Genomic DNA, 24,127 nt, shown 5'->3' with positions numbered 1-24,127 from the left:
AGCCTGACAAGGAGCCCTTTCGGAAAGCACCGCCTGAAATCGCTGGGCTATCCTCTCCGTGTGGGGCAGCCTGGCCACTGGAGGAGGAGCCGTTAGGGGGCGCCAGGACGCCCGCTCTCCTGACAGGCCGGATGGAGACATGAGCAGCGGCAGGAAGGAGGTTACAATCTGGGCGATGGCTGCTCCAGACCCCACGGTCACTGGCTTTGAAGAGCCACCTGTCTAGAACGGCCTGGCTCAGAGCGCTGGCACCCAGGGATCATGAATCCAAGGTCATAGGGTCAAGGTCATGGACATCTGAGCCAAGTAGTGTGCAGAGGGTGAAGGGAATCGAGTCCGTGGCTGCTGGACCCCCTCCAGCCCCACTGGCTGGGTGCACGTGCAGCATCGGCTGCCGAGAGGGAAAATGGCAGGAAGGGGTGGGAGCTGGCTCGTTCGTTTCAGGAAGCTTTGACCAAGCACCTGCCAGAACTGGGTTACGCCTCCCCACCAAGTGGAGTGGGCACCGTTTACATATTGAAGTGAAATGTACCAAGTTACTTACATACAAGCACATGGACACCTGTGGGCACACACACAGTCTAGGTCACGGCTCCCTCCTTGGGCCTGCTCTTCCTTTAAAAGAATGTCCCTCACTGCCCTTCGGCGTGGCTCAGTGGTTGGTTGAGTGTCAACCTATGAACCAGGAGGTCACGGTTCCATTCCCGGTCAGGGCACATGCCCGGGTTGTGGGCTCCATCCCCAGTGTGGGGCGTGCAGGAGGCAGCCCATCCATAATTCTCTCTCATCACTGATATTTCTCTCTCTCACTCCCTCTCTCTTCCTCTCTGAAATCAATAAAAAATATATTTTTTAAAAAAGAACGTCCTTCATTAACTATGTTAAGACCCTTTCATGTCTCTTCCTTCTCCAACATAATAAATTCCCGCAAAGAACTTCCTCTCTGATCCACACCGCTACTCCTCAGCCATATCTTTCACTTCTTTAAAAGAAATCAATTTAATTTGTATATAAACTCTCCAACTTTTTAAATGATGACAGTAGAAATAATCAACCACTCTTCGGGCCCAAAAGCACACGCGTGCAGTCTGAATGAGGTCGCGTCAGTCAGTTTGCAGCTCTGACAATCAGCTATTTTGCGCGGCCCTGGTTCTCCTAACCCAGTGGTCGGCAAACTCATCAGTCCACAGAGCCAAATATCAACGGTACAGCGATTGAAATTTCTTTTGAGAGCCAAATTTTTTAAACTTAAACTTCTTCTAACGCCACTTCTTCAAAATAGACTCGCCCAGGCCGTGGTATTTTGTGGAAGAGCCACACTCAAGGGGCCAAAGAGCCGCATGTGGCTCGCGAGCCGCAGTTTGCCGACCACGGTCCTAACCGGCCAGGATGCTTCAGGCCCCTTGCCTTCCCCGACGGTTCACGCCCTCAGCCCAGAGCCCCCCTCTCCCCGCAGGCTGGCCGACTCTCCCTAAAGCTCCCGTGATAGCGCAGCATCTGTGCTAACGCCCTGCTCCCCTCACTCCACCCAGCAGCGTCCGTAAGACCCCCCCCCCCCAGCAGTATTTCTTGGGTCGCGCTCACAGCGTCAGCTGCATTCAGTAGACTACTGTTAATGTCGCTTTGGGGAGGGACATTTCTGCTTCTGGCAGACAGTCCTGGACATCAGGACCCCGTCCTGGTTCACGCAGCACACCCAGGTAGCTCTCTAACCGAAGACGTGGTCCCGCGAGGTATCAGTCAGTACCCGGCGCGTGGATGGTGCCCAATGCACGTGCAGCGGATAAAGGGTGGGGAGAAGGAATGAATGGTTGGGTGAGATGGTTTCTTAGACAGGCCATGAATTCAAGTTCTTCACAGCGAGTGCTGTACAGCCTCGTCAGTGGATCAGAGGTGCCTAGCCTCAAAGTGTGATGTTAAATTTGGGGAACAGCAAAACAGCACCCACAATCCCTACAGTTTCCCCGTCCCAACCATGTCCCGTCTATTAGTCGCTGTCTCTTCACTTGTGTGCTTCCTCCGCCCTGCGGCTCTCTGAGGGTGAGCCTGCAGTCCCCACGTGCCGTGTCTGAGGACGTGCTGGGTGTCACGCCCGGGGAGGCTGAGTGGCACCTGGTGCCTTCTAGTCTCCCCAACCTTAAAGCCACTGTCACACGCGGGAACCCCACGCGGAATGAGCTAGTGAGCTGTAACCGCGCTGAGGCCGAGACACCCGGTCGAGGAGACATGCTGTGGCTGCGAATGTGGACTGAAAGGGCGTCACCCCAGGTGACGGCGAATGGAGAGCGGGGTTCGGAGTTGGCAGCAGACCAATGCTCGCACAGGCAAGAGTGCTGTGGAGGGGCACTGCCCACCCCGGCCCTGAGCACCGTCCTCCCAAAGCTCACGGGGCCTCCCGACACTTCCCCACGCTGTGCGTCCGTGTGATCGGCGGGGACCTTTCAGATGAACTCAGCCGACTGTGTACCTGGCATGAAAAGGGGCCGTGTTCCATGTGGTTGTAACGGGGGGCATCGCTTTCCGCCATAAAAGCCAGCCCTTCCGCGCGGCTCCCCTGGGAAGTAGCGCCCTCCCAGCAGGAGTAGCTGCCTTCCCGGACACAGGCCTGCGGCTCCGTGGCGCCTCCCGAGCGGACAGGGCGACATCCTGACGGCTCCTGTGACGGACTTCTTTGGAAACGGGGTTGTGCCGATGTAATCACGTCCCCCGAGGCGCACCCGACGAGGACGGTGTCCGTACCGGAGAGAGGAATGGGGGACACCGGGGAACAAGGCCAGACGGGAGAGCAGAGGGGGGAGGGTGCAGCTCTGAGCCAAGAAGCACCCCGTCGGCCAGGAGCCCCGAGAAGCTCTGAGGCCACGACGGATTCTTCTCCACCTCCTTCCGGGCCTCCTGCTGCCTCGGGTGTGGACCTCCCGTCTCCACAGCTGGGAGGTAGTGAATTCCTGTGGCTTTAAACCACCCAGTTTGGGGTAACTCCTTAGAGCAGCTCTGGAAACTGACACCCTCATGACATCCCAGGCACAGCTCTCTGCGGCCCCATTCAGTCCTCACAGCCCTCAGCCCTCTGCGGTGGGTGTGCGGGGACCCCGGGCAGCGCTCAGGATCGCCCCTGCGAGGCCCGCACACTCAGGCCGAGGGCAGGAGCAAGCGTGGAGGCAGAGGGTCGGGGTGCGGGGTGAACAGCACTCCACCCGCCCTCCACAGAAACCCTCCCTCTCAAGCCCTCTCCCCGCCTCTGCAGAGCTGCAGTGCGGTTGCCAGGGGTGACGGAGCAGATGCCAGCCTCCCCCGGGCCCTACATGACCCTACGTGCCGTGCCGGGGGTGTGCTTGGCACTGATTGCACTAGCTTCTGATGTCTCAGCCAAAACTGAGACCACGGCCCCCGCTGTAATGCCCGTTACACTTGTGTGATTAGATAATTAAAGACTAAATCATTTAGGACAGCAGGGCTTTGCTTTCCTGCAGGCAAAATTGAGACCAAAAGAGCCCCTCCTCCCTCCCCTGTTATTCCGGATAATTAAATAATCAAAGAGTAAGCCACTGAGGAGGAAGACAGACCAGAGGTATAAGCAGGTCCCAATTCTTCTGCCCTGAACTACAGACATGCACACACATGCACATGGAAAAACACACCGACATGCACACACAAGTGCATACATGGACACACGCACGTGCACAGACATGTATATACATGCACAGATATGGACATGCACACTAGACATGTACATACACATGCACACACATTACACTGACATGCACACATACAAGTGCATGCATGGACATGCACTCATGCGCGCACACACACAAACACAAAAGGCCAGGAAACAGGAAAGTACTTGGCAAGTTCTGAAAACTAGGAGATGTTCAAATTTTGAAAAATGAGGCAAGCATCAACGAGAGTCCAGATAAGACAGATGCGTGAGACGTACACCGAGTCCAGCGTGGCTTCCGCATGTCGCTAATTTCTCAGCAGTGCCTGGGAGAAGTCACTGCTTGGCCTCTGGACAGGCCCGGGAGCCTGGTGAGCGGGGTCAGAGTTCAGTCAGAGTGTTGCTCTGCACACTGTGCGCTTCTGTCGAGCCTGCGCCGCGCGCTCAGCCATGCCCACGGGTGCTGCCCACGCTGCCCGGCTGGTGGAAATGTCAGTTCGTGCCGCAGCCCCTCGCTGTGGGCCCACGGAGAACCGAGCGGCCAGCATGAACTCAGACCTCGGGGCCCCGCACAGGGCACCTCTGCATGGCCCTGGGTTTGGACCCCATCACCGCCTCACCAGTGGGGCTGAAGTCGCGGTTCCGAAGAGGGCGAGTCTTGGTTCATTGTGCCCCGGTCCGGTCGGGCTGCCCCGCCCTGCACCCGGCTCCTCATTCGCGTTGCCTGCCAGCTCAGGTCCCAGCAGGGACTAGAATTCAGCCGCTTGGTGTGCGCTGCGGTTTCTCCCGACACAAATAACATGTGGTTTTGCCACACCCACAACCGATCCTCCAAGTCCCTGACATCAGCCGTGTGTCCAACAAGCCCACTCAGTTCTGACGCTCAGCGCCCAATGGAAGCCCAGGCCCCACGGGTTAAGGCTCAGGCCCATAGGTGCCCCCGCAGATGCCAGTTACAAATGGCTCCAGGCTACCCACACCTCTGCCTGGCTGACTACAAGCCCGGAGCGCCCACCACCCGCTCCTTGGGCCTGCTAACTCACCTGGCCTTACAGACCCAGGAAAGGGCTGTGCGTACGTGTGCGGGTTCACGAGTACCGAGCCGCCGACACGGGAAAGAGGAGCCGAGAAGCAGGCAGGGGGCCGGGCACTGGGCGTCTCTGCCCCCTCCCGGCACGCCCCTCTTCGGGCACAGCCCTGTCTCACTCACCCAGAGCTCCTAAACCCCGGCATCTATGGGTGCCGTCGGGGAGGCAGGATGGATTAAGTCTCTGGCGACTGTGATGGAACTCAATCCCCAGCCTTCTCCTCCCCAGAGGTCGGGGGTGGGGCTGAACGCTCTCACCCTCTGACCACAGGGTTAGCATTTCCAGCAGCCAGCCTCCACCGGGAAGGCAGCCAGGAGGCACCAGGAGCATAAACTCAGGTGTGGTCGGAAGGGTTCACTGTGGGATCATAAAACCCACTCCTGAGATTCAGAAATGTCTAAGAGCCCGGCAGGCGTGGCTCAGGGGTTGAGCATCAACCGATGAACCAGGAGGCCGCTGGTTTGATTCCCTCTCAAGGCACATGCCCAGGTTGGAGGCTCAATCCCCAATAGGGGGCGTGCAGGAAGCAGCCGATCAATGATTCTCTCTCCTCATTGATGTTTCTCTCTCTCCCCCTTCGTCTCTGAAATCAATAAAAATATATATATATATTTTTAATTCTAAGAGTTGTAGGAGCTCTGTGCCAGGAACAGGGGACAATGACCAATATTTACGCTTGTGTATCACACAGCCAGCCAGTCCCCGTCCCCTCCAAGCCCGGGACCTCACTGAGGATCCCCACTCTCTGACCCCCAAGCACTCCCCTGCTGGCCTCCGCCATTGCCCACTGACCTTCGCTGTCTCCCTTGCTCACCCGTCAGACCCAACCCTCTGCTTGGACTGGGATGCAGCTCCGGCCAAGCTAGAGGCACCACGTTCTCTGGGTGTTGGAAGCCCTGGTGTGGGGGGCCGAGCCGGTGCGGAGCCTGGGTCTCAGCCGCTCCCAGGAAGGCTGCCTCCCTGCCCGTGGACATGACCTTCCAATCCGGGTGGGACTGCCGTGAAGACCCACTCAGCACAGCGGAGCGCCGTGGCCCTCACCAGCCGGGGGAGCAGACCTGCCCAGGAGCCCGTTAGGCAACACGAGGGCCCCTCAGAGAGAGGGGGCTGCTCTCCCCCAGAAACCCTCCTCCTGTGTTTCCCTTGCTTCTGAAGATCTGCTTCCTGCAGTAAAGCAGCACGTTCAGGATGGCTTTGTATCTGACCACTGAACCAAGCATCGCCCGCTGCTCCTCCCCGGGAAGGCGGGGGCTGCCACCCCTCACCGCGTGGTGGTGGTGCCCTCCAGCTCGGACCAGCCGGGACTGGCCCCACCCTGCGGCCGTGCAGCTTCCTTCTCGTCGCTCTCCATCATGAGGGCCCTTCCGATAACCACCCGGCGCCTCCACTTAGTGCTGTTTACATGTGGCTGGTACAAGAAAATACCATTTCACGGGCCATTAATGGGCTTAACAGTCTTGTTTAAAAAATATTAAGAATTCCCACAGTTCCTATTCTGAAGGGAACTCGGAGGTAAAGCGTCTGCCGTGACCCCTCGTTTCCCTTCCGCTGACGTGGACTCGGCACCTGCTGGGCTCGCCGCTCTGGCACTGGCCCGTGCGGTCGCCCAGCAACCCTGCCCGGCGGGCATCAGGACCCCCGAGAGTGGGGGAGTGGGTCCCCAAGGTCAGGTCCCTTTGCAAATGTCAGCGTCAGGAAACAGCAGTCACGACAGCCCAGGGGTCTGACTTCTGGAAAGGTCTGTGCTCCTCCCACTGCAGCAAGCAGCCTCAGAGAAGCAGGTAACCGCGGTTAAGGAGCCGGGGTCCGGGGTGGGGCAGTGGGGTTCAGCGACCTGGGTCGCGTTCCTCTCGTCTGTCAGGGTCTCAGTCCCCCAGCTGTAAAGTGGGTGTAATGATCGTGGCGACGCGTCCGATGGCACATGCAGCCCCGGGAGGGAGCCGGGCCCAGGCCTGCGTGAGGCACGCGTGCCCACGGTTCCCGTCCTCAGCCCCTCGCACTGCACCTCCAGCAGCAGGACCACCGCTGTGTGTTGCCATGGCTGCAGCGGTCCACCCCAGCGCTGCCAGGACGTCGGTCCCTCCATCGTGTGGTCGGTGACCGTGGATCTGTCTGGCTGTCCTGTGCGTTTCTCCTCTCGCTCTTTTAAGCGCTTTCACAGATGAGAATATTCACGTCTTTCGCTTCACACTTTACACCTGCTCCCAGCCCCCATGGCCTGGAACCTTCTTCCAGTCCCCGTCTCCTGGCTCGTCCCCACTAGTTGGAAGCCTTCCCTGACCCCGTCCTCTGCCCTCCCTTCTGTGTCTCCGCTGTCCTTGGCCTCGACAGCAGCGCTGCCCAGTGCCTTGAACTGCCCGAAACTGTCTCCTTCCATTTGACAGTGAGCGCGTGCTCCCTAAATGCCAGGGGGTCCCCGAACCCTGCTCCCAACAGAGACCTTGCCTCCTCACTCCGGGCACGTGCTCACCTCACCCTCCTTGCATACGGCAGGGGTGCTGCAGAGCTATTTGAAGCTGTAGACACAGCAAAACTTGCGACCTTTCCCCTGCGGCTGCGGTGCCCTGAGGCGCCCCGAGTTCCCGGGCTCAGTAGGGGAAGTCTCCGTGGAGCATCCCAGAAGCAGACCCCGCCCAAGCAGTGGGAGAAGTGGTCAGATTCCGGGGGTGTTTGAGAGCAGCACCCACAGATGGCTCATGTGGTGTCAGGCAAAGAGGGGAGTCAGGGTGACGTCAGGATTCCGACCTGCTCAGTGGGATGTGGTAAGGAAAAGAAACCCGGCACGTGGTGTGTCCCCCAATATTGTCAACGTTGGCCTCGTGGCCATGATTTGATATGCCACAACAGCCGCATCATCTCTGTAATTGATCCACAGTGAAGTAGAAAATGCATTTAAGAGGAGGGAGACACTCCTAGGAGACGTCTGACTGGAAGGAAGAGACTCGCCAGTTAGAATACGAGAGAAGGCTGAGCAGTCACTCAGAGGGGACAGGGAAGTCACAAGGTCACTGGCACCAGAGCCAGTCAGAGGGGAGGCCAGTGAGTGGGGAGGCCAGTCAGCATGCCTCTGTGAGTCCCTGGGAATCTATATATATAAAAGGCTAATATGATAAGTGTCCAACCGGTCATTATGATGCGCACAGACCACCAGGGGGCAGACGCTCAACACAGGAGCTGCCCTGACGTACACAGAGAAATGGCACCATGGACCTGGCACCCACAAAGCAACACTTGTCTTCCCCCAAGTGGGACACAGGCCCCACCACCACCCCAGAGTGACAGCCCACCAAATTGCAGCCGACGCTGCTGAGACCCCATGGCACAAAATGTGGTTCACAGCCCAGCCCAGCCCAGAAACGGTTGCTGTGGGCGCTGGGTAATGACATCACATAGCAACACCCGGCTTCCTCTCCCTAGCAACTAGCCTCCTTGGAGTTTCTTCAGCCCAGGAACACGACTTGCTTTATAGCCAGGTTCAAACATTTCACACTTTAACCAAATGTCTGTGAAGTGTTTTCCCATGCCTCATTTTATTTGATCCTCACAGAAGTCCTGGAGTAGGTAGATAGGAGACTTGGTGGAATCCTATTTTCTTTTCATTAGCTGGAAAACGGAGATTTAGAAAGCTTAGAAACTTGACCTGACTGAAAAGAAGAAGGAAATGGTGGACCTTGAAAATGACTTCAGGTTTTCTCACTGTGCAGAATATAGTCAAACACTGCTGCAGTTAAATATTTTACCCTTTGTTCTCCCTGCGTGATCTACAATAATAATCTGCTTCATGTTGATATTTACTGCTGTGTTGCTGACAATTACCTGAAAGAGAAGTTGGGGTGCTTCACGGGGCTGGAAAAAGTTTAGCTACATCAGAAAGCAGGTCTAATTAAGCAAGTTTATTCTAAATATATATAAGGCTAAGTTGACTCGCACATGCGCGATACATATAAAGCTCTCGCTGGCGCCAATCGCACGCATGTGTTTCAATCTGTCATTGTTGACCGTGAATTTGGTTGACACTTCTATTATAGAGAAAGGGTGAATGGCGATATTAAAATATTTATTCTAATTAGTTTCCTTTCAGTGTGCATGAATTGGAGCACCGGGCCACTAGTTGTCTTATAAAAGCTAACTTTCTTAGTGTCTGTAAGTCATCTAGATAATCAAGTTATGTTTATTGTATTCTGCTTAAATGATCAACAACGTATGCAACCCATTATAGAAAAAACCCCATCTGAAATGCTTAACATACAGTGTTTGCACTTAAAAAGACAATTCCTCGGGTACCTGGGAAAAGGGGGCTGCCTCGAGATTCTAGGAAGCTGCATTTCATTGTAACAGCGTAAACGCACCGACACTCAAATGTGAAAGACAGTCACATCCCTTAGCTCCTCGGATGCCCATAATGGCCTATGAGATGGATCATTATCCCTAACTCCACAGGCAGGAGACTTTAGATGAGATTTGGGGGGGTCACACTGCACAGTGGATCGGGCGCCTCCTCCCACGGTTCTCGTCACTGGGCCACGCCCTCCCAAAAGCCACGTGCTGAGAAAGCCGCCCTGGTGGGACCATCGAGCCCCCGTTTTGCCACAAATGCCTGTGTGACTTGTTGTCATCTATGGACAGCCAGTCATTCTCATTTGCGTGCCAAGTCTAATTCCTCCAGATGCTGCCGGAAGTCGGGGACTGAAGATTCCACGGTCAGACAGACTCGACTGGCACGAGACAGGAGTTTCATTAGAATTGTCTTCCATCCCCGCCCGTGTGGCTCAGTGCTTGAGCACTGAACCATGAACCAAGAGGTCGCTGGTTCTATTCCCGGTCAGGGCACATGCCTGGGATGCAGGCTCCATCCCCAGTAGGGGGCGTGCAGGAGGCAGCCGATTGATGATGTTTCTCTCTCATTGATGTTTCCATCTGTCTATCCTCTTCCTTCCTCTCTCTCTAAAAATCAATAAGAATGTATTTTTTTAAATTGTCTTCCAGGAGCTGAGACGGGGGAGGAGGTCCGAGATGGCAGTGGCCAGGGGGACGCTGAACTTGCCCCTTGCCGTGCGAAGACTGGAGCATACACGGGCTAGTATACTGACACCAATTACTCCTGAGAGAGGACTGAGGGCTCAACGAACAGCTTCTGAACAACCAAGACGGAAAGAGCGTGCAGGTCCTGAGGTTAGACAACTCACACATTTCCTTCCAAATCACATGTCAGGAGGTAAAGTCTAAACAGAGATGCCAGGGTCGTGAATAAAGGAGGAAGGGGAAGTCATGAGTAGCGCCGTCTGTGTACATATTAATCTCTCCACAACGCCGAGAGCCTCCGCCAGGCGGTTTCCGTGTCATAACCACATTTTCAAATATTTATGCCTCGCATTTTCAGACGAGCCTCACTCTGGAAAGCTCAAGGTAATATACTCTGCTGACGTGGCTATTTTCCAATTGCCAGATGTAAACATTTTATCTTAATCTTAAACTGGAGCCAACCAGCCTTCGCCCGGATTTCCAGTTTGTGTGTTACTGTTAAGAGTGGAAGTCCTTTTATTGCCTAATCAGTTACTCCACAAATCCTAATTTGTTGGGTATATGACATTTTTACGGAGACATAAAACCTTGGCCTAAAAGCAATGAACACAAGCTACAGTGGGGACGATGACGTCATTCCTACACCACCTCCACCCAGAGCAACGTCACACCGGACGCCGCGTGTTCTCTGTGGCCTCGCTGTCGAGTCTCACTGGACAAGGCGGGAAAAAACATCATTGACGTGTCTGTAACAAAGGTCATCCCTGACCATCTCAACAGGCAAAGGTCCAACTCAGTTTCTTTGACTCTGATTAATGCCCGAAATCCCCTACATTTATTCCTCCAAACTATCACGCGCCTGTGAAGGCACTTGCAGCAAACAGGAACTACCCTTTGTGAGCACAAATACAGGTCCAGGTGTATTTTCCCGCTGTGGCATTTAACACGCATCACATTCATGGCAGGTGGTTCTTTTCAAACATTGCTTTAAAGAATAGTTTTTGTTTATAGAGAGAAAGGAAGGGAGAGGGAGAGGGAGAGGGAGAGGGAGAGGGAGAGGGAGAGGGAGAGGGAGAGGGAGAGGGAGAGGGAGAGGGAGAGGGAGAGAAACATCAATGTGAGATGTGAGAGCACAACATTGATCGGCTGCCTCCTGCACCCACGCCCCCACTAGGGATGGAACCGAAACCCAGGCATGTGCCCTGACCGGGATTCAAGCCAGCAACCTCCTGGTGCACAGGATGACACCCAACCACTGAGCAACACCGGCCAGGGCGGTGGTTCTTTTTAATGGTGATATTAAAGACTAGAGGCCCAGTGCACGGATTCATGCATGGCGGGGGAGGGGTTCCTCAGCCTGGCCTGCGTCCTCTCGCAATCCGGGACCCCTGGAGGGGCTGAGGCCTAAACCGGCAGTCGGACATCCCCTGAGGGATGTAGCAGTGCACCAAGAGGCAGGCAGCCATGGAGGAGCCCGAGCAGGGGCCAGGGGCTGCACCGCTCGCCCTCATCCCAGCCCGCTGCCCCTGCCACCGCCACTCAGTAGCACTGCCATGGTGTTGGGAGAGGCTCCCGACACCACGGCAGCTGAGCTCACCAGCCGTGAGCCCGGCTTCTGGCTGAGCGGCACTCCCCCTGTGGGAGCACATTGACCACCAGGGGGCAGCTCCTGGTGGCACATCATAGCAACTGGTCAACTGGTCGTTCTGGTCATAGTGGTCACCTAGGCTTTTACATAGAGAGACTAGAGGCCTAATGCCCCAAATTCGTGCAAGAGTAGGCCTTCCTTCCCCCAGTTGCCAAAACCGGCTTCCCTCTGGCACCCAGGACCCGGGCTTCCCTCCAGGCACTGGCTTCGTTCGGAAGGATGGAAGGACATCTGGAAGGACGTTGGTCTAATTAGCATATTACGATTTTATTTTTATAGATAAGGAAACAGAAGCTCGCTGACTCAACAATATCTCTTGAGCACATATGAGATGCCAGAGCCTGATACATAATGGTGCGCGACTGGGTGCCTGACACTACAGTTTAGCTTCATAAACGTGGTTGGGTTTTTTTACATTTTTATTGATTTCAGAGAGGAAGGAAGAGGGAGAGAGAGATAGAAACATCCATGATGAGAGAGAGTCATGGATCGGCTGCCTCCTGCAAGTCCCCTACTGGGGATTGAGCCCACAACCCAGGGATGTGCCCTTGACCGGAATCAAACCTGGGACTTTTCAGTTCGCAGGCCAACGCTCTATCCACTGAGCCAAACTGACTAGAGCTTCATAAACGTTTTTTACACTCAATCTTTTTTTTCAATTCTTAAACAATTTCATACACACCACACCACCGCCAATTGAAGATAAGAACACTCCCCTAAATTACTTGAGTCAAACAAAAAATGAAAAATAATTACAAATGTTTTAAATATAAAAAATGAGAAAACATGTGTCCAAATTATAAACATAAGTAAAATCATAGTTTTGAATCCTTTACTTTCAGTAAGCTAAGAAAATACTTTTGCCTAAAAAATAGCAAGAACACAATAGCAGATTAAATAGATATTAATGAACTAGAAAATTTTAAAAGTTTAGGCATTAATTTAAGAAAAAATTAAAATTTTAGAAGTACTCATTAGATGGACAGAGGTTTTTAAATAAGAATACATGGCTGATGGGATGTAAATGGCGTCAGCTGGCTGGGAGAGAGGAGTTTGGCAGTTTCTTAAAAAGGTATTTCTTTAGTCTCCAGCGATCCCACTCCTGGGTACTTCTAAAGAGAAATGAAACATGTGCACACACACAAACTACACCAATGTCAGGGCTCGTTACTCAAAACAGGCGAAGCTGGAAACAGCCCAGTGTCCCTCCCTGGTGAATGCAGAAATGAACCGTGGTATCTGCATGCGAAGGGTATTATTTGTCAGTAAAAAGAATCAAAGTACTGATACAGGCGACAAGGTGGATGCACCTTGAGACATTATATTAAGTGAAGACAGCCGGACACAAAAGCCACATGTGAGACGAGTTCATTTACAGAAAATGTCCAGAATAGGCAACTCCAGAGACAGGAAAGTAGACTAGTGGCTCCCCGGGCTGGGCTGGTGGAGGGACAAAGGCGTTACCACAGGGTTCCTTTGGGGGCCATGAAAACCCTCTACGATTAGAGAGCGGTGATGGTTGGGCAGCAAAAACCAGCGCGTCGCACAATTTTACAAGATAAAGTTCATGGCATATGAATTGTGTCTCAATAAAGCCATCTTTTTATGAAAATCAACTAGCACGTCACTGACCCTGGGCCACTAACACTGTGAGAGCGCGCCTAGATTGAAAGCAGAAGCCACACAAACAAGCATCAGGGTGATGAAGGCAGACAGCAAACACAGAGGGAGGAAGATATCATTCAGGTAACTAATACATCAAATTTACATCCGCACCGCCGCCTGCAGAATAGATCCTGCTTAACGCTGGGTCACAGACGGAAGAGCATTTATCGTCCGGATAGGCCGGACTGCCTCCGCGTAAAAGCCGCGGAGGAAACCACAAATGAGAACTCCGAGGGGCACGCGCCGACGGACAGAAATGCAAAGGGCAGCAACGGCCCGGCACAAAATGAGCCCCACAAACTAGTGTTTCCTGTTCTCATCATTCAAATTGGATGCACCCTTCACTGGAAATGAATAAATAAAACTGACAGAAGAAAAGCAGATAGCTACTGCATATTTGCTTTTATAAGTAACAACAACATACAGGAGCATTTTCACACTTACCCAATGGGAAGATGCCCACAAAGGGGGGCTGATGGGCAAAGAGGCGGAAGCACGAACCGGTATGGACGTCGTTGGGCAACACGGAAGCGCTTAAAAACGTTAGCAGCCAGGCAAACACGTAGCAGTACTTGAAACAGATTTATTAAATTAAATGTTAAAATAGCTCATCACCTGGCAAGCCTACTTCCAGGACGCTATCCCGAGGAAGCACGTAAGATGTGTCAAGGAGGTGACGCGTGCATACCGGATTTATGACCTGGACGGCACCTACTGAACACATACAGGTGCCGGGCTGTTCTGGGTGCCGGTGACCGTGGGGAACTGAGCAGACGGACAGCAGACAGATGTGTCATGTCAGAGGCCGAGGCGTGCACTGGAGCAGGGACTGGCCTCCTGGAGTCCTGCTGGGTCCCGGGTTGTGCGGCTCCTTCTCCGTGTGGGTGGCCTCAGGCGGGCATTAAAGACACACACAGCCCCCCATCCCGGGCTAGTATACTGAGCGTTCATGAGAGGCTTGCCAGCCTCTCCCGTGTGGTGCCCGCACTCTCCCGCGAGCGAGCGGCGGAGCCACAGTCAGACCCAGGCAGCTCCTCCGGCCGGGCTGCCTGGACACGGCACAGGGGACCGCAGGCCAAGCGCTCCGGGACCCATGTCTGTGTGGCCGTCTGACCGTCACCTGCCCAGGTAACTTCGCTGGGTTATCAAAAGACGGTAATAAAATAAAACCATAAAAGCAACAAAAACACAACAGGACATAAGAGCTTTGCTGATGTCTGTGAGCACCGTTTATTGTTGTCATCATCGCCTCGATTTTAAACCCAACAGGCTGAAGGATAATGAGCCGGACAAGGAAGGAAACCCCTTCATCCCGGGGCGCTTCCTTCCGCCCCGGGGCTGGGAATGAAAAGGATGAGAAAACTGACCTTGACCCCAGGAGTGAGGACTCATGCTGGGTGACACCCGCCCAGGTCGGAAGCAGCCCTGGTGACACAGGAACTCCAAGAGTGATTCAATGCGTGGGACATTCAGGGCGGAGAAAACCACCGCCTGAGGCCATTAACGCTGGATCGCATGGCCAGTGGGCTTCTGACCCCGGGAGGGAAGCTGAGAAAGGCCCGTGGCGTCTCCGGGGAGCTCTCCAAAGGATCACAGTCCGTAATCAGCACCCCAGCGGGGGCGGGCGAGGCCCTGGCATCTGGCAGGAGAGAGTTATTTACCTGCGTATTTATTCTACCTCGGTACCAAGCATCCGGAGGGAGCGCCCGGCACCTGTCTGAGGCTGTGTCGTAGGGTGGGGGGCATGAGAAAGGGAGTACATCAGACATCGCAGAAGAGTGGGGTGGCCGAGGCAGGAGAGAGTGCAAGCGCTCGGTTCGTTGGGGTCAGACACCGTGCCTCCAGCCTCGGCCCTGACCATGACCGTGGTTCTCAGATGTTGCCTTAAGCGTCCTGAGCCCTGGCTTCCGCGTGTGGAAATGAGACTAGACGCCTAGCGTGTTGCTGCGAGGACCGTGGGAGGTAAGGTAAGGTAAGGAACATGCCGGATACAAAATACAACCCATCTTCTCGGCCGGTACGACAGCCATTGTCATCGCTGCCTGTCCCTGTGGGAGGCTGCAGAAGAAGAACACGAAAACAGATGGATTGCTTCCTTGTAATCCAACCTGGACACCTCCAACCAAAGCAGCTGGGATTCAAAGCCATCAGGACAGGAAAGATCGGGTCACATTCAGAGAACAACTTTTCAATTATTTTGGAGCAAATCCTTCACTCGGCACGAGGTCCCCCAATGCGCAGTGTGGGGTGGGCCGCCCGCGCTCCCGAGAAAGGCGCCGTCGCGGGTCCTGCCCGGGCTCCACCAAATCGGAGTCTGCATCTCAGCCGGGTCCCCACGGGTCTGGACCCCAGGCCTGCATGTATCCCCGATCCCAGCAGATCCTCTGTGAACGGAAAGCAGAGTCCAGTTAGCCCAGCAGCTGGCCCGCTGTCACACCTCATCAACGGGCGCCCCACGAAGAAACAGCACAGGCCGAAACCGGTTTGGCTCAGTGGATAGAGCGTCGGCCTGCGGACTGAAGGGTCCCAGGTTCGATTCCGGTCAAGGGCATGTACATTGGTTGCGGGCACATCCCCGGTAGGGGGTGTGCAGGAGGCAGCTGGTCGATGTTTCTCTCTCATCGATGTTTCTAGCTCTCTATCCCTCTCCCTTCCTCTCTGTAAAAAATCAATAAAATATATTTGAAAAAAAAAAAAAGAAACAGCACAGCTGAGCAGCTGGCATGGAGCGATGCCCAGGGCCGCCAGCCTCGATGGGAAGCAGATGGTGCACGTGAGGGACCACCCAAACGCATTCCAAGGAGCCCGCCCCTCCCCCACGGCGGGGCCCCGGAGGATGGAACGCTGGTCACGTTGCTAGGGGAGCTCCATGCGACGACGTGGGGTGGTGACTCCGACCCGGGGAGCCAGAGCAGCCTTCTCGGAGAACGCAGCCGTGTCCACGCAGCGCGAGGAGCAGGACCCGCAGCAGAGAGAGGAGGAAGGTGCGGTCTGAGCAGAGGGACCCGGGAGGGGGGCGGCGGAGAAGTGCGCGGCGCGGTCAGAGGCACGAATGACCACAGCGACCACGACGAGAGCGAAAGCGAGAACGATGTTGGGGGGCTGGGGCATCTACAGTCTTGACAGCCGAATCGGGGGTCCCGCTGGACACCAAGGCAGAGGATCGGACCATTAGGAATTCTGCCTTAAACGGGAGATGACTTGAGTATGCCTTTGGGGGCCACAGGGGGTAACTACTTCCTGTAGCTTTTGCATAGGCAGTAGGTGCAATCTCCCTGCGCCCAGAACGGAGACAACTCTGTGTCACCCGGCCTGCTGTGTCCTGTGCGGAGTCCGAGCCCTGCTGGGCCTCACCTCCATGCGCAGGGACCCCACCCCTCTCTTCTGGGACTCCGGACTAGTCAATCCCTTTCCTACCCGATATAAAATGGGGACCCCCGGCCCGGCAGCCTGTGGCAGAGGTGGGGACAGAGCTGTCACGGCGAATCAGCTGCTCGTTCGGGCCCTTCCTTTCCCAGCCCTCCCTGCTCTTGTGTGTAACCCGGAGACCAATTCTCACCAGCAGAGCGAGAGCAGGGCACCGGGCTCGGGCCTGGCCAAAGCTCCGACCACAGTGAGATCCGGGCCCTGAGCTACCACACGGAGTAAAGCCAAACACCACCCAGGAATGACCTCACGGCTCTGCCACGCACACACACGAGAAATAAGCTGCTACTGAATCTGAGCCCCCATGTCTCGGGATCTGTATGTTACAGCAGCTAGCATGACCCTGATACAAGAGTGACTGCTGGGGTCACAGGTCAGAGAGCGCTTTATAAATCACAGCGTCCTGAGCAGCACTCGAGCTGTGTGAAATCGTCAACAAGGATGGATGGGCAGCAGGGGCACCCGGCCTGGGCTTGGCTCTGCATGGCCAGCAATGAGCAGGATGGACACGTGCGCTCTCCCCGACGAGCGCTCAGCCGGGACCCAGCCGTGCCGGCCGGAGCAGCAGCATCGCACCATCTGTCTTCCAGCAGAGAACACATTGCAGCCCGGCCGTGTTTATCCCTCCGGTGGGACAGAGATGAGAGCCGCTCTCATCCAACGGCTTTCACGGAATTTCTATGGATTCCCTTTCAAACACCCGCTTGCTTTGTTCCAGGCAAGACTGAAGGCAGCTTCCCAGACAGCTTCGTTTATAAGGAGCATGAAAGGAGGAAGTAGAGACGGGTGGGGAGAGGAAATGGAGCCATGAACGTCGTTACACATGCATCGCTAATGACGTACACATTTGCCAAAATCATAGATCTGAGCTTTCTGGAAACGGCGCAGAAACGTGCTGTTCTGTAGCTCTGAGGATCTCTGTAATCACGTAGCTGGAGCCTGTGCCGCCATACACTGGAAGCTCCATGGAAGACGGACTGTCTGTCACTCACATGGCATTGCATGGCCTAGCCAAGGCCCTGGACCACAGTACAGCAGGTCCCCGGTCAGTACAATGTAAGGTAAAAGCAGATCAAGCCTGGGGTCCAGCCATTCTTGGCACTGAAAGAGGCCTGCCCCCCAGATCCTCAGAAAGATGAGCCAGCATGGGGGTGACCTGCATCCCCATCACGGGCTCCCAGTAGCCCAGGGAGTGACCCGGGCTGGTCCTCATTCCCCACCCCCATGCACTGATGGCATCAAACCAAAGCACAGCCCAGCACACGAGGGTTCTGCAGGGAATCTGGTATCCTGTGACCCCAAACGCCCGTTTCTGCTGGTCTGCTAGGATCAAGGGGGACTGCTGGCTACCCGGGGAGCAGGGGGCCCCCTGGCTCCTTAGCAAGCCTGTCCCCAACACTGTCTCTCATGCACAGTGGACCTCAGGCACATTGGATCCCGTCCATTGGGCGGCCTCACTGTCCCTCCCGCCTTTGGCTAGTACAGGTCTGTATAAGAAACCACGTTCTGCCCTGACCGGTCTGGCTCAGTGGATAGAGCGTCGGCCTGCGGACTGAAGGGTCCTGGTTTCAATTCCAGTCAAGGGCATGTACCTTGGTTGTGGGCACATCCCCAGTGGGGGTTGTGCAGGGGGCAGCTGATCGATGTTTCTCTCTCATCGATGTTTCTAACTCTCTCTCCCTCTCCCTTCCTCTCTGTAAAAAATCAATAAAATATATTATTTTTTTAAAAAAGAAAGAAACCATGTTCTGAGACTGGACTCTGTGTTTCTGTGTGGAGACGGAAAGGTACAGTCTCCAATAGGAAGACGTCATTGGTTGGATGAGTCACACACAGGCGCTCTCGGCTAGAGGATTCGAGGAGCCTTTGCCTCTGTCTACGGGCGCTCAGGGCTGGCTGCTTCCCTGTGGCTTCGGCCCCCGACTCCGGAGGCCGCATGGACAGCTCGGCAGCAGTCCCAGGATGCCCCAGAGGAGCGACAACGGCAGCAGGTTCGACACATAGAGCTTACCCACTGGACCAGGTCCGGGGTGATGGGGACCCTGGCTCTCTGGACCAGGTCCAGGATGATGGGGACCCTGGACCTCTGGACCAGGTCCGGAGTGATGGGGACCCTGGCCCTCTGGTCCAGGTCCGGGGTGATGGGGACCCTGGCCCTCTGGACCAGGTCCGGGGTGATGGGGACCCTGGCCCTCTGGTCCAGGTCCGGGGTGATGGGGACCCTGGCTCTCTGGACCAGGTCCAGCATGATGGGGACTCTGCTCTCCTGCACAGGAGCTCGGCACAGGCACGGGAGCGTGAATGATGGGACGCAGTCCAGCCAGCCCGCACCACTGCCCTCCAGCCTCGCTCCTCCAGCGTCTGTCCCTCTGCTTACCTGCCGCCCTACGCCCTTCCAGACCCTGAAACCTGCCATCTTACCTCGAGGCCACACCCGCTGAGCCTCCCGAGAGCAGGCAGGTGAGGCAGCAGGCGGCCCCGCGCTTAGAGCCGAGAGGAGCGGCCCGTCTGGAGTTAGCGGAACCCACTTCCCCCCCGGTCCCCCCCCCGCCCCCCGCGTTGTGTCTGAGGCTGTTTACAGAGAGAAGACAGGCCCCCTTTTCCTACGCGGCTGGGTCCACCTGGAATATTGTTTTAAATGTCAGAGTCTATTTTTAAAGTTTCCCTTGATTCATTTATGTGCTCTCGCAGTTTTGAATCTTTGTCCAAACAGCTCTGCGGGAATATGAAAGCGTTTCCTCCATCGCACGTCTTCCGAAGGCTGTCCTTTGGCACCGTGCCCGGCCCCCGCCCTTCCCGCTGCCGCTCTGAATCCTGCCCTCCTCCGCGGGGCTGACAGCACGGGGAAGAGCCGGGAGGAGCCGGAGCTCCGGAGCGAGGAGCACCTGACACAGGCTGGCTCTGGAGCAGGCTGCTCTGCTTTCCTGAGATTTGGCAAAAGCCTTAAGCCGAAGCTCCCACTGCCGCCGGACCTGCTAACGTAACTGCTTTCAGGGGACATGGCACAGTGTGTTCTCTGTACCTGAGGATGCGAAACCCTGCGGGGAGGGCATCTGTTCCCCAGGAGCGGGGGAGGCAGAGGATGGAGACAGGTAAGGGGGGCTATGAAGATCACCTGCCTGCTCTAACCGGTTTGGCTAAATGGATAGAGCGTCGGCCTGCGGACTGAAGGGTCCCAGGTTCGATTCTGGTCAAGGGCATGTACCTTGGTTGCGGGCACATACCCAGTAGGGAGTGTGCAGGAGGCAGCTGATCGATGTTTCTAACTCTCTATCCCTCTCCCTTCCTCTCTGTAAAAAATCAATAAAATATATTTTTAAAAAGATCACCTGCCTGTCACTGCAGGGAATGCTGCAGGAATTCAAGGATAGTGCTTGACAGTCACATGGCCTCGGGGCTATGAACTCTGCCACCGCTGGTATCATTTCTTGGGCTCTAGCCACGCACTAAACACTCGCATAGAAAGAGCCGGAATGGGGGTGGGGGGAGTCCACGTTAGCCTCTGCCCAAGGCTGTCCCCATGGTGACCCATGGTGACAGAGGCACAGACTGAAACTCCTGAGAGCAGGACGTGCCCAGGTGAGCCTCATGCCTGCCCCAGCTGGGGAACGCCCTGGCTGGGAACTGGGGTGGAGGAGACGTAGGCCCACAGCAGGGACCCCCTCAGAGACTTGGGGGACAGCATCGTGGGTGTAATAAGGATCCCAGAAGGGGAAGAAAAGGTAAACAGGACAAGAAAAAAATGCTTTTGAAACAATAATGGGCCTGTGGATAAAAACCAGAATCCTCAGAGCCTTACTAAGATGAAGAATTTACAGACGGTGTGGAAGGGACCGTCATAAGCAGGCTCACCGAGGTGCTGACCCGGCCCTGTGTGCCCAGGAGCACCCCCTCCCCACACCCCCGCCCCCAGAGCTCTGCTCTCCGGGATCCACTCTGGGAAGCATCCCGCAGACAGGACACGGCTCAGCGTTCCCAGGAGTCGCCTGGGGAGTGCGTGACCCAGGCTCTGGAGGGGATGACCTTCCGGGGTGGGGGAGGGTTAGGAGGTCACTCAGGAGGGCAGGGAGGACACAGAAAAGGAAGTGGGGGGCCTGCTCTGAGCCAGGCCCCAGGGAGCCCCCCTTACTGTCCTCAGCTCCACAAGCACCACTCAGCCCCGGAAACCGGAGTCCAGGGCTCAGAAAACGCATCTCCACCGGAGGCCTCGGGAACCCGGAGATGCGCCGAAGCCCGGGTGGGGAGGACTGCTCTGTGCCCTCTTTCCTTTTCCGAAGCGACGGGGCTGGAAGGAAGGCCGCCCGGTGCGAAGGGAACAGCTCAAAGCCACCAATCACAGCTCTGACCGCGGCGGGGCCCCACCGCTCCCCCCAGGTGAGGAACGGAGAGACCTTCACCCACAAACTGCAAACACAGACACGGGCTCCAGCAGCAACAGGACCGGCCCCGGGACAGGCTGCACAGGAAGCCTGCCATGGCCTTCCGCTCACAGAGCCCCTGAGGGCTCATCACAACGCCTGATCGCCATGGCAACCTGCCCGGCGTGAGGCAGCGTCTCCCTTTGACAGACGGAGAAACTGAGACTCCGGAGGTACCCCGAGTTTCCCAGGCCGGACAAGAGGATCAAGACCGAAATGCAGCTCGTTCCCGAGTGACCACAGCCCAGGAAGGCACCGCCAGGCCGGGCCCTGGCAGCAGGGTGGAGAGGGCCCCTCCACTTCCTTACAATGTCCCTCTCCTACCCCAGGCCCCCCGCCTCCCTCAGCCGGAGGCACTCCTCCAACCCACCCTCCCCCGGACGGAGCACGCTACACTGACCATCCCTCGGAAATGCTTTTGTTTTTTTAATTGTCTAAAGTTTTACATATGTCTCCTTTTTCCCCAATTGACCCCCTCCGCCCCCAGCCATTCCCACCCGGGGCAAGCCCCCACCGCCCCAGTGTCCGTGTCCATTGGTTATGCTAATGTGCATGCACACAAGTCCTTTGGTTGCTCTCTAACCCCTTTTCCCCCTGCCATTTGTCTCTGGATCTATTTTTGTTCATCAAATAACATTGATCATTATATCCCACACATATGAGTGAGATCATGTGATATTTATCTTTCTCTGACTGGCTTAGCATAATGCTCTCCAGTTCCATCCATGCTGTTGCAAATGGAAAAAGTTCCTTCTTTCTATAGCAGCGTAGTATTCCATTGTGTAGATGTACCACAGTTTTCTAATCCACTCATCTGCTGATGGGCACTTAGGCTGTTTCCAAATCTTAGCTATGGTGAATTGTGCTGCTATGAACATAGGGGTGCATATATCCTTTCTGATTGGTGTTTCTGGTTAAACCCACTGTCGTGTAAGCTGCACAGCTTCGGCATAGGGGAAAAGTCAAAGCATTCGTTCATGCATTCATCCATTCATGCATTCATCAACTGCGATTCCCAGAGCATCCGGTGGGAGCCTCCCATCATTGCTACATCTCGGCCTCGAAGGGGGAAGAACACATTATGGGGGAGGGGTTAGCTCCCCGATTTCAGTGAGTTTTCTCTCAAGGCACAGTGACCAGTGGGTATGTCTTCACCACCCGGAATTCACCTGTCCTGTTTGTGTTAACAGCACCCGATTTCCCTCTGGTGGATCGCCGGGCCCTTCACACGCCTGCTTGTGGAAGGAGCACGTGACCAGCCCAGCCAACCGGAGCCCTGCCCACCCTGAAGCGCCCACCCGTGCTGGGCCCCGGCACGCATCCGGGAAAGACACGGGTCCGGGGGTTTGGAGTCACAGGCATGTGGAGCTGGAGCCGCGGCAGCTGTGCTGTGAGCGGGAGGAAGAACCTGCCCAAGAGGAGAGGAGGAGCCGCCACGATGGAGGAAGCTGTCGGCACGGCCCAGGTCTCTGAACCCGCCTGCGCCTGAAGGGAGTCCCCTGGCTCTCCGTCACGTGAACAGCAGGAAATCCCCTCTGTTCTTCACCCCCTGGGGTTTGTATTTGTTTTGCTGGCAACAGAAGAGTCCAGATCTGATGTGTCAATTATCTAAGATAAACCCCCCCCCCAAAAAAATCCCTCAAAATGTAGACTAAGTTCCTGGTGAACTCTCCCCAGGGCTGCGTGAGTCTCCGACTCCACGACGTGCCTGGGACCTGATCGGCTTGAGGAAAAGGAAGAGTTTGTTCTGCTCCCACCTGCAGTCCCAGGCCTTGTCCCTCCAAGTTCCTCCCCCGGGTGGACTCAGGGGGGGGCGATGGGCAGTGCCTCAGAGCCCCACGGAATAGGCCGCCTCCGTCCCTTCAGACGGGGACACTGACCCTACCACATGACTGAGCAGGGGGTCCCCCGTCAGTGTTCCCCAGCGTCCATGCCCTCAACCCCGAGGTCCCCTGAGTTACTCAGGCCCAAGCTCCTCGGGGAAAGCCTTGTGGAGGTGCCAGGCTGAGCCAGCAGCCCAGGCCCCTGGGTGCCGGCGGAAGGGAGAGGAGGAGGCGTCCTCTCAGGGGGACCTCGGCGCCCTCCTTCCGAGCCATCAGGCGTGGCGGGGGCCGTGCAGCTGCAGCCGAGCTGCTCCGCGGAGGCCCATCCATCAGCCGCGTCACCGACAGCAGCCGGGGAAGCCGACAGCCCGTTCGCCATCCGGACCCGCGGGGCACGCTCCCGGAGAACGCCTCCACGGATGGAGAGGATGTGAAATGCCTCTGACGTGCGGCCGGGGGAGCCCGGTTAACGCCGGAGGAGAAGACGTGGGAACTGCAGGAAAAAGGGGGGACAAGTGATGAAAGGCAGGGGGGGTTGAAAATGAAGGGCAGCAGCTTGGCAATGGGAACGGGAACCATTCCCGATCCTGCTGTTCTGCAAAGTCAGCAAGCCAGAGGCAAATGCACGCTCCCGCTGAAGCCGAATTCATCGCCACGCGGCGAAAAGGCGTAAAAATGGAAGATTTCCATGTAGACAGAAAGTACGTTTAACCAAGGGGACAGCAAAGCACGTTTCCTGACTGATTGGCCGGCTCCCCTCAACCTGCCCGGAAGATGCGCTCACGGCGTGAAGCTGCGGCCCGGCTCCGTGGTGCCGCCTCCCCTGCAGAAGCTCGAGAGGCGCCGGGCAGGACGGGAGAGTCTGCCCACCGCCCTGTCCTCGCCGTCCTGAGCCCAGGCCAGGGTCCCCCCGGGTGAGTCAGCAGCTCCCGGTACGCGTGGCCACTCCCCACCCCAGCAGCTTCCTTCAGCGGCCTCCGCCACGCCGATCCCTCTCCTCGTCACAGGCCCGGCCTGCCCAGGCTCCTCAGCGGGTTCCTCCCCATCTCCCCGACCTTGAAATGCTGGGGAACCTGGGTCCCAGGCCTCACACGTCTTCTCTGCTCTCCCCACTCTCCCCCTGGGTAATTCCCCCCAGGCCCAGAGTTTTAAACGCCATTTAGGGGGACAATTCCCAAATCATTTGTTGCCAAGTCATCTCCCCAAATCCTTCATAGTGTATCCAACTAATGTCTAATATACGTAAACTTAACACATCCAAAACAACTGTCCCCTTCCCAGTCTCCCCTCCAAGCATGTGGCACCCCCATCCTTGAAGACAAACATCTCAGGGTCATCTCTAACCCCTCCCCACACTTCATGCACCATCCATCAGCAAACCA

Source organism: Cnephaeus nilssonii, assembly GCF_951640355.1.
Source record: "Cnephaeus nilssonii genome assembly, chromosome: 18".
NCBI classification, from domain to species: Eukaryota; Metazoa; Chordata; class Mammalia; order Chiroptera; family Vespertilionidae; genus Cnephaeus; species Cnephaeus nilssonii.
This window is presented reverse-complemented; position numbering follows the sequence as displayed.